This window comes from Cajanus cajan, chromosome 10, assembly GCF_000230855.2.
Source record: "Cajanus cajan strain Asha chromosome 10, NIPB_CcT2T_4, whole genome shotgun sequence".
Lineage (NCBI taxonomy): Eukaryota > Viridiplantae > Streptophyta > Magnoliopsida > Fabales > Fabaceae > Cajanus > Cajanus cajan.
Genome location: NC_138526.1, coordinates 24393590 through 24403906, shown reverse-complemented (window position 1 = coordinate 24403906; position 10317 = coordinate 24393590). Strand labels below are relative to the sequence as shown.

At 37.0% G+C, this 10317-nt stretch overlaps 1 non-coding gene across 1 annotated transcript; it reads left to right on the top strand.

Annotated features, from left to right (window-relative positions):
* Positions 1–7982: 7982 nt before the first annotated feature.
* On the top strand, positions 7983–8089 carry LOC145952931 (small nucleolar RNA R71). The gene has a single exon (XR_014430438.1). It is a non-coding gene; the product is annotated as a small nucleolar RNA R71 (small nucleolar RNA).
* The last annotated feature ends 2228 nt before the right edge of the window (positions 8090–10317 follow it).

Sequence of the window (10317 nt, the reverse complement as noted above, 5' to 3'; positions counted from 1 at the left end):
TGTCTCCGAAACAAAAGTCCCCGTTCTAGGCTAACCTCATCTAATTTATAACCTAAAAGGGTAAAAAGGTAAAACTACCAAGATAAAAATTACAAAGATAAAATAAAAATAAAACATAAAACTTAAAAAGCTGGGACGCGAAGTGAATCACGGCCGTGACTGAGAATCACGACCGTGATCTTCTCTGGAGCACATCTATGAAGGGTCAGTGGCGTTCACGGGTGTGATTGGGAGTCACGGCCGTGATTTTCTCTGGTGAATCACGGGCGTGATTTAGAATCACGGCCGTGATTTTCCCTGTAGCTCAGCATTTCCTCTTTAATTCTTAAATCTTGATCCTGCTCAGAGAAAACACAACACATACCAAGAAAAGCATAAAATAGGAAAATGATATAAAAATTTATTAAAAACATGAAAGATATGCATGATTATGCTATGAATTCTTGTGAATTAAAGTGCTAAAATACGAGTAAAATACACAACATCAAATAACCCCAAACTTGAACTTTTGTTTGTCCTCAAACAATAATTTTATTCCAAAAAAAAATCATCAAGAATTAACTGAGCATTTAAAATCTTCACTCTTAGTCTCACAAGGTCCAATTAGAATCTTAATCTTTCATTACTAGCGCCAACTCTTAGTTTCTAAGAGTTTCATGATGTCAAATCTTGTAAAGCTCATTAGTCAAACGAAGATAATTTAACAGAAATAATTTTTCAATGCTTGTGACACAAATAGGGGTAATATTTTTATTTTTGTTTTTGTCTCACCTAAAACATTTCCCCAGTAGCCAATCAGTGTAGAGAGGATGATAATTTCAAGAACACGTAGCCTCAAAGGGGGTCTAGCTATTTTACTAAACAATTCCCCAGTAGCTAATTAGTTCCCTTAGTTTTCTAAGGTTAAGAATATTCTCCCTCTAACCTATGACCTCAAAGGGGTGCTAGGTGAATTTTTTTTTTTTTTTTTTTTATTACCCCCCAAAAGCTTTTAAGCACGAATTAAAAAGAATTTATCTTCAAGAGACTATTTTTATAATTCTCGATCATTTCAAGCCTCAATACTAAGAACCAAGTGCTAGCCACAAAACCAGCTAATTTTTCAACCTTTTGTTCTGAGACTTCAAGATTCAATTCATCACATTCAGTGTTTTCAAAGACGAACAATTTCATTAAAAATATTTACTTTTCAAACACAAATTCAAGCTGGGATTAGCTGAATATGTATATATGCATGATTTTTTTTTTTTTTTACTTTGCATGAATGAATGAAATGCGTACATCCTCCTAACCCCAAACTTAAAGATTTGCTTGTCCCGAAGCAAAGAGCTAATGAATGCATGATAGATTATTTTGACAAAATTATAAAATGCATGAATATGCAACCAACCCACAACAGAAAGGAATGCTTGTCCCTAAGCATCAAAGTAAAATAAGGAATAAGAAAGATCTCACTGTGGTGGAAAATCATCTGGATACCGTTGAATGTGCCATTGATACATTTGATCAACCATGTAATTATAATGCTGTTGGCGTTCATCCATTTGTTTCAGCCGGTTATCCATTGATTGAATAGCTGCCAGGATAGCAGCATTGTCCACCTCAGGTCCAGGATGTAGAGGGGGTTGTTCAGGAGCTGCTTCCTCATCTGCAGGAGCCGCTTCCTCAGCTGCTGGAGGTAGGTCCTCTAATGGCTCCAGTGGAAACTGCCGTGTAGCCCGGTTCTTCACGGTGTATGTTGGATTTGGTAACTGGTGGTGCACTCCCGACTGGGTTACTACAAAGTAGTATTTATCATCTTCATCTTTCGCAATGCAGTTCATAGAAGAGCAGGTAGCAAAATTAATAGTACGGCTTCCAGGGAGTGGTTCTAACTGGTCCAGCCAAGCGTGATAGCCAAGGTGTTTGGCTATAGTGGTAATGAGGCCGCCGTTCACAATCGCACCGTGGCTGGTATTGGAAATACTCTGGAACTGTCGTGCCAAATGACTGCCAGAATCAATAGGCTCCTCTCTGTTTTCCATCATAGCCCATAAAAGTAAAAGGTCGCTCAAACGAACCTTTCCTTCAGAATCACCTCGGGCCAAAACAGTAGAGGCAATAAAGCGGTGCATAATACGGATGGCGGGATGGCGGAAAGCAGAGGAATTACATTTTCCAGCGACCCAATTACTTGTACCTGTCAAACTATACCAAAAAGAACCAGGGTTGAAAGAACTTGGGGTTCTCGTGCTCCCTCCAGTGGGAAATCCAAAAATATTATTGAACTGAGCCAGGGTTAATTCGTGTTCTTGGTTAAACATACGGAAAGAAATCAAACCTTCAGAACAATTTGGCCCAGATAATATTTCCGTGTGCAGAGAGCTCAAGAACTCAAGAACTAGTCGAGGATAAACAACATCATTATGCATGGTAGCAAAGGTTGTCCACCCAATGTTAGTTAACATGAAATTGATATCAGCACGTAAACCCAACTTACGAATAAATGGGAAGTCGAGATACCTGGTAGGATGGATAGTGCGGAAGCGTAATACCTCGTTCCGCTCACGCTGTTCATCGTTCCGATAGAACCTCGGAGGAAGGTGCGGAATTTCACTTGCTTCTTCCTCGTAACTGTGGGTATCGGAAGCGGTGGAGGACGAACCAACGGTACGGGTGCGCTTGGGAGCCATGGATGAACGGAAGGAGTGAATGTGGGAGGAAGAGGGAAGAAGAGGAAGAAGAAGTGAGAAGCTAGGGTTTGGGAGAGAAGAAAAGAGAGAATGGACAGAGTTCGTAAGTTTGAGAGAAGTGAGAATGTAAAAGGAGGGGGAAAAATATATAAGGGAAAGGGGAATTTCAAAAATCACGGGTTGTATCTGTTGAGCGTCAGCAGGGAATCACGGGCGTGATTGGAAATCACGGCCCTGATTCTCTTTGTGAGTTTTCAAAAATTCAAACAGAGGAGATCACGCCCGTGATTTATAATCACGGTCGTGATTCTCTCTGGGGTTTTCCAAAAATTTTCCAGAGAAGATCACGCCCGTGATTTATAATCACGGTCGTGATTCTCTCTGGGGTTTTCCAAAAATTTTCCAGAGAAGATCACGCCCGTGATTTAGAATCACGGTCGTGATTCTCTCTGGAACTCTGAAATTTTATTTTTTTATTTTTTATTTTTTTATTTTTTTATTTTTTTTATTTTTTTTTATTTTTTATTATTTTTTTTTTAAGAAACTTGAGTAGGTTCCTGAAGAACCATAGAGTATAATTTTTCTAAGTGTTCCCCATGGAAATATAACTTCAATCTCTGTGCATTGACCTTGAATATGTCGCCTTTATCGTTTCTGATTTCTACAGCTCCATAGGGATATACTTTTTGAACTGTAAAAGGCCCTGACCATCTTGACTTCAATTTTCCAGGAAACAATCTGAGTCTGGAATTAAATAATAGCACCGAGTCCCCTTGCTTGAATTCTCTTCTATGTATATGCTTGTCATGCCACCTCTTTGTTCTTTCTTTGTAAATCTTAGCATTTTCATATGAGTCTAATCTGATTTCATCAAGCTCATTGAGTTCCAATTTCCTTTTTTCTCCAGCATCCTTTAGGTCATAGTTGAAGTATTTTATTGCCCACAAAGCCTTGTGTTCTAGCTCTACAGGAAGATGACAAGATTTGCCATAAATCAGCCTAAATGGAGACATGCCAATAGGTGTTTTGTAAGCAGTCCTGTAGGCCCAAAGAGCTTCATCTAATCTTAAAGACCAGTCCTTTCTTGTTGTAGATACAGTCTTCTCAAGAATCTTTTTGATTTCTCTGTTGGATATTTCTACCTGTCCACTTGTTTGAGGGTGATAAGGTGTACCAACCTTGTGAGTGACTCCATACTTTTTTAAGAGAGATTCAAACTTTCTTTCAATAAAATGTGAGCCTCCATCACTGATCACAGCTCTTGGGACCCCAAATCTTGGAAATATAATTCTTTTGAAGAGTTTAATGACAGTATTTGAATCACTCGTTTGAGCGGGAATCGCTTCTACCCACTTGGACACATAATCAACTGCAACTAATATGAACTTGTAACCTTTAGAACTTGGGAATGGTCCCATGTAATCTATTCCCCATACATCAAAAATTTCTACTTCTAAAATCCCATTTAATGGCATTTCATGTTTCCTGGATATATTCCCTGATCTTTGGCATTGGTCACAAGAATTTACCATCTTCCAAGTATCCTTAAATAAGTTTGGCCAGTAAAAACCAGATTGTAGAATTTTAGCTGCAGTTTTTGACGTACTAGCATGCCCTCCATATGCGAAAGAATGACATGAGTGAATGATGTGAGGAGCTGCTTCTTCTGAGATACACCTTCTGTAGATACCATCTCTACACCTCTTATATAGGTAAGGTTCATCCCAAATAAAGCTGTTAAGGTCACTAAAGAATTTCTTCTTTTGTTGATAATTAAAGTCTTCAGGAAGGACTCCACATGCTAAGTAATTCGCATAATCTGCATACCAGGGACTGTTTTTCACAACAACTGCTAAAAGCTTTTCGTCTGGGAAGCTGTCATTAATAGGGAGTTCCTCCTTTGTTGCTTGGTCTTGTGGAAGTCGAGAGAGATGATCAGCTACTACATTTTCTACTCCCTTTCTGTCCACAATCTCTAAATCAAATTCTTGTAAAAGGAGAATCCATCTGAGGAGCCTAGGTTTAGCATCCTTTTTATTAAAAAGATACTTTAGGGCAGAGTGATCTGTGTAAACAATAACCTTAGACCCCACAAGATAAGATCTGAACTTTTCAAAAGCATAGACGACTGCTAACAATTCTTTTTCTGTTGTTGCATAATTGGCTTGGGCTTCATCAAGAGTCTTGCTGGCATAGTATATAGCATGAACCTTCTTGTCCTTTCTTTGTCCCAATACAGCTCCTATAGCATAGTCACTTGCATCACACATGATTTCAAAAGGAAGGCTCCAGTCAGGAGTTTGCAGAATAGGAGCTGTAGTGAGAGCTTCTTTCAACCTGTAGAATGCATTCTTACAAGAAACATCAAAGTTAAAAGGTACCTCTTTCACAAGTAGATTAGATAATGGTTTAGAGATTTTTGAAAAATCTTTAATAAACCTTCGGTAGAAACCGGCATGCCCTAAGAAACTTCTAACACCTTTAACATCAATTGGAAGAGGCAATTTATCAATTACTTCTATTTTTGCTCTATCTACCTCAATTCCTCTCCCAGATATTAGGTGTCCTAAGACAATTCCTTCTTGTACCATAAAATGACATTTTTCCCAATTTAAGACTAAATTCACTTCAGAGCAACGCTGCAATACTTTAGTTAGATTTAATAGACAGTCATCAAAGGAAATACCATAAACTGAAAAGTCATCCATGAAAACTTCCATCTCTTTTTCTAATAAATCACTAAAGATTGCAGTCATACATCTTTGAAAGGTAGCAGGTGCATTACATAGGCCAAAAGGCATTCTCCTATAAGCAAAAGTACCATAGGGACATGTAAAAGTAGTTTTCTCTTGGTCTAATGGATGAATAGGGATTTGATGAAAACCGGAGTATCCGTCCAAATAACAAAAGTATGAATGCATTGCTAACCTTTCAAGCATTTGATCAATAAAAGGTAAGGGAAAGTGATCCTTTCTAGTGGCATTATTTAATTTTCTATAATCAACACACATACGCCACCCAGTCACAGTTCTTGTGGGAATTAATTCATTATTATCATTTTTAACTACTGTCATCCCACCTTTCTTAGGAACCACATGAACTGGACTTACCCAAGGACTATCATATATAGCATAAATTACCTTAGCATCCAGTAATTTCAAAATTTCTTTCTTTACCTCTTCTTTCATCTTGGGATTTAGTCTTCTTTGAGCTTCAACAGAAGGTTTGGATCCTTCCTCCAAGAAGATGCGATGCATACAAAATGAAGAACTAATTCCCTTTATATCAGCCATAGTATATCCAATAACTTTTCTAAATTTTCTCAACTCATTGAGAAGTTTTTCAGTTTCTTTTTCATTTAAAGCTGAATTTACTATGACTGGATAAGTGGAATTAGCCCCCAAAAACTCATACCTTAAAGATGAAGGAAGTGGTTTAAGTTCTAACTTTGGAGAGTTTTCTTCTTGCCAATCTGTTGAAGACTCAAGAAGACTTTCTACTAGAGGATCTTTTTCTTTACACGGGGGACTTGAATCGATCAAGCAAGCATAATTAGGTTGAATCCCCTCAAGATCTATGTGCTTTCCTCCAACTAGAAAATTCTCCAAGGGATCCCTCAAAATAGATCTCATGACTTCTTCCTCCATGTCTTTAGGCAATATATCAACCCTGCAGCAAATATTTTCAAGAGAAGGTTGTCTAACAGATTTAGCAATATTAAATTCCATTGTTTCATCATTAATGGATAAGGACAATTTTCCATGTTTGACATCTACTATCACGCCTGCTGTAGCCAAAAATGGTCTACCTAGTATGATTGGTATTTGTTTGTCCTCTTCCATTTCTAAAACAACAAAATCTCCCGGAATTAAAAATTTACCTATCTTAACTGGAACATCTTCTAAAATTCCTATGGGATATTTTATAGATCTATCTGCTAACTGGATTGACATTGCTGTAGGCTTTAATTCTCCCATATCTAATTTCTTGCAAATTGATAAAGGCATTAAACTGATACTTGCCCCAAGGTCACATAAGGCTTTTTCAAACCTTAGATTTCCAATGAGACAAGGTATAGAGAAACTACCAGGATCCTTAAGTTTTTTGGGCAAATTATGATGGATCAATGTAACAGTCTCTCTATCATCCAATTTCCTTCGGTTAGCTAAAAGATCCTTAAGAAATTTAGCATATGTAGGCATCTGTTGTAGAGCTTCTACAAATGGAATGTTTACATACACTTGTTTGATCATATTTAAAAATTTTTCAAATTGTCTATCAAGTTTAGTCCTTGCTAACCTTTGAGGAAAAGGAATTGGAGGGTGATAAACAGTTTGAGGCTTTGATGAAGATACTTTTTCTTTTTCTAATCTCTCTTTTTCAGGTTTTTCAACCATAGGAGAAGCGTCTTCATCAATCTCAATATTATCATTTTGATTAGACACAGGTCTGTCTAATTTCTTCCCACTCCTTAAAGTAACAGCATTAACATTTTCAGCTGGGTTTGCAACTGTTTTACCTGGGAACTTACCTGGAGAATTGTTTGAACTAGGCATCAACTGTGCAATTTGATTTTCCAGCATCTTGTTGTGGAGAGTAATATTCTCAACCTTGACAGCAAGGTTTTGAATAGAATTTTCCATTGAATCATTGGTCTGTTTTTGATTAGTGACAAAATTCTCCATAAGGTTTTCTAATCTTGAAACACTTTGTTGAATTGAGGGTGTCTGTACTGGATTTCCTTCCCCATTAATGAAGTGATTGGACGGACGGAAATTAGGTTGCTGATTGCTAGTTCCTTGAACTGGGTTATTCTTCCAAGAAAAGTTAGGATGATTCTTCCAACCAGGGTTGTATGTGTTGGAATATGGATTACTCTTCTCTCTTCGAGGAGTGTCATAGAAATTATGAGAAGCTGCCACCTGTTCAGTAGTATCTTCTTTTTCTCCAGTAAAAATTGAGGTACAATCTACTGCAGTGTGCCCTTGTTCCCTACAAAGGTCACATACTTGATTTGTAGCCACTGAATTAACCTTAGCTTTTTCCATCTTGTCTAATCTTTGATTAAGAGTATCAAATTTTGCTAAAAGTAACTCAATATTGTTCACTTCATATCGCCCCGGAGTTCCTTTCCTTGCTGTGACTTCTCTTTCACTGTATTGGCTGTGATTTGAGGCTACATTTTCCAAAATAATCATGCAGTCATTAATAGGTTTCCCCATGAAAGATCCTCCAGCTGCTGAGTCTAATATCATGGTGCTTTGTTGGTCCAATCCTTCAAAGAAAAATTGGATGGTAAGCCAACGGTTGAAGCCATGTTGTGGGCATGCTTGAAGATATCCTTTGAACCGCTCCCATGCTTCATAAATAGTCTCTCTAGTGCCTTGTTGGAAATTAGTGATTTTCTTCCTCAATTCTTTAGTTTTAGAAGGAGGAAAGAATTTCTCTAGAAAAGCTCTTTCACATAATTCCCAAGTTGCTATCTTTTCTCTAGGCACTGTTCTTAGCCACACCTTTGCCTTATCTCTCAAGGTGAGTGAGAATAAGCGGAGTCGCATTCCATCAGAAACTTCATCATCAAATTGCTGGGTCTCACAGATTTCCAAGAACCCCTCTAAGTGGTCATTAGGATCTTCTGATGGTAGTCCTCCAAAGGTGTTCTGTTTGAGCATATTCACCAGAGAAGCTGGTACAGTAGCTCCAGTTTGCATCTCCCCTCCAGGTATCCCACGAGCTACGGGTGCAGAGTAATCCCGAAGCGGTAAATTATCTCGTTGTGCAGCCATGTCAAATTCTCTAGAAAGGTTTCTTTTCCTTCTCAGGAGAGTTCTTTCAATCTCAGGATCAAGTGGTGTTGGTTTCCCAAGACGTAGAGATCTCTTTTGTATTAACCCTAAGGCACTGCAAAAAAAAAGAAAGTGACCCGTGAAATCTGAATTGGAGAAGTAAATACTAACAAACAAAAAAAAAAAAATTATTTATTTATTTAATTTTTTTTTTATTTTTTTTAAAATTCGAATTAAAATAATTGTAATTTAAATCAAGAGACGTAGTCCCCGGCAACGGCGCCAAAAACTTGATGTATGGAAAACCGCAAGTGTACGGTTGTCGTCAAGTAATAAATATCGAATCACAGGGACTACGTGTTTGACCTAGAATTACTAGTATTTTAATTTGAATTTTAAAACAGATTGAATTTTTGTTTTGAGATGATAAGATCAGATTTGATGGTAAAAGAGATAGTAATGCAATTAATGAATAAGATAAAACTTTAAGATAAGATAAGGAGATTTCCGGGAATCTAGGGTTCGCACAAAGAGTTCCAACAATATTGAATTATTATTTTCATTAATTAATTCTATTCCATCTTGAAGGTAGTCTTAACCTAATTTAATCCTTGCACCTTCTCAGGCTACGAGGACGTGTTTAATTAAAATTAATCTCTACTCTCGTAGTAATTACGTTCAATTAAACCCATTAAGATCTTTGTTAATCTATTGCTCCTCGAAAGCTTAAATCAACTCTCGTGATTTAACACTCAAGTCTGTTCCTTTAGGTTCCGATAATTAGGTTCTCCTCTCAGTTCATCCCTAATTATCTATGATTATGAAAATTAAGATTAATTGTTTATCATAATTATAATCAAGTTCTCCTCTCAGTTCATCCTTAATTAATGTTATTATGAAAACAATAATATTAAAGTTCATATATAAAATATAAAATAACAGATCAAGAATTGGAATAAAATTAAGAAACTGAATAATGCATTAATAAAGAGGTTCTCAGAGGCTAAGCCCTGATCCTAGAAAAAGGGAAACTACTCACAGGAGTTCATAGTAGTTCTCCAAGAAAAGAAGAATAAAAGAAAAGCAAACCTTAGAGTCGATGGCACAGGCGCCCAACCTTCTCCAAGTGTCAAAAACTAAAAAAAACTGTCTCCGAAACAAAAGTCCCCGTTCTAGGCTAACCTCATCTAATTTATAACCTAAAAGGGTAAAAAGGTAAAACTACCAAGATAAAAATTACAAAGATAAAATAAAAATAAAACATAAAACTTAAAAAGCCGGGACGCGAAGTGAATCACGGCCGTGACTGAGAATCACGACCGTGATCTTCTCTGGAGCACATCTATGAAGGGTCAGTGGCGTTCACGGGTGTGATTGGGAGTCACGGCCGTGATTTTCTCTGGTGAATCACGGGCGTGATTTAGAATCACGGCCGTGATTTTCCCTGTAGCTCAGCATTTCCTCTTTAATTCTTAAATCTTGATCCTGCTCAGAGAAAACACAACACATACCAAGAAAAGCATAAAATAGGAAAATGATATAAAAATTTATTAAAAACATGAAAGATATGCATGATTATGCTATGAATTCTTGTGAATTAAAGTGCTAAAATACGAGTAAAATACACAACATCACTTTTTAAACTCTTTAACGACCGTTGGAGAAAAAGATACACACTAGAATGAGGGGTTGAATAGTATATATCAAAAACTTGTGCTTTTTGCAATGAGATAGTGAAAAATACCAACAGGCAAAGTACTAGAGAGTAATCAGATGAACTAATGAAGTAGAAGAAATGACACAAGTATTTTTACCCTAGTTCATCTCCAACCCAGAGACTACATCCAATTCTCAATCCA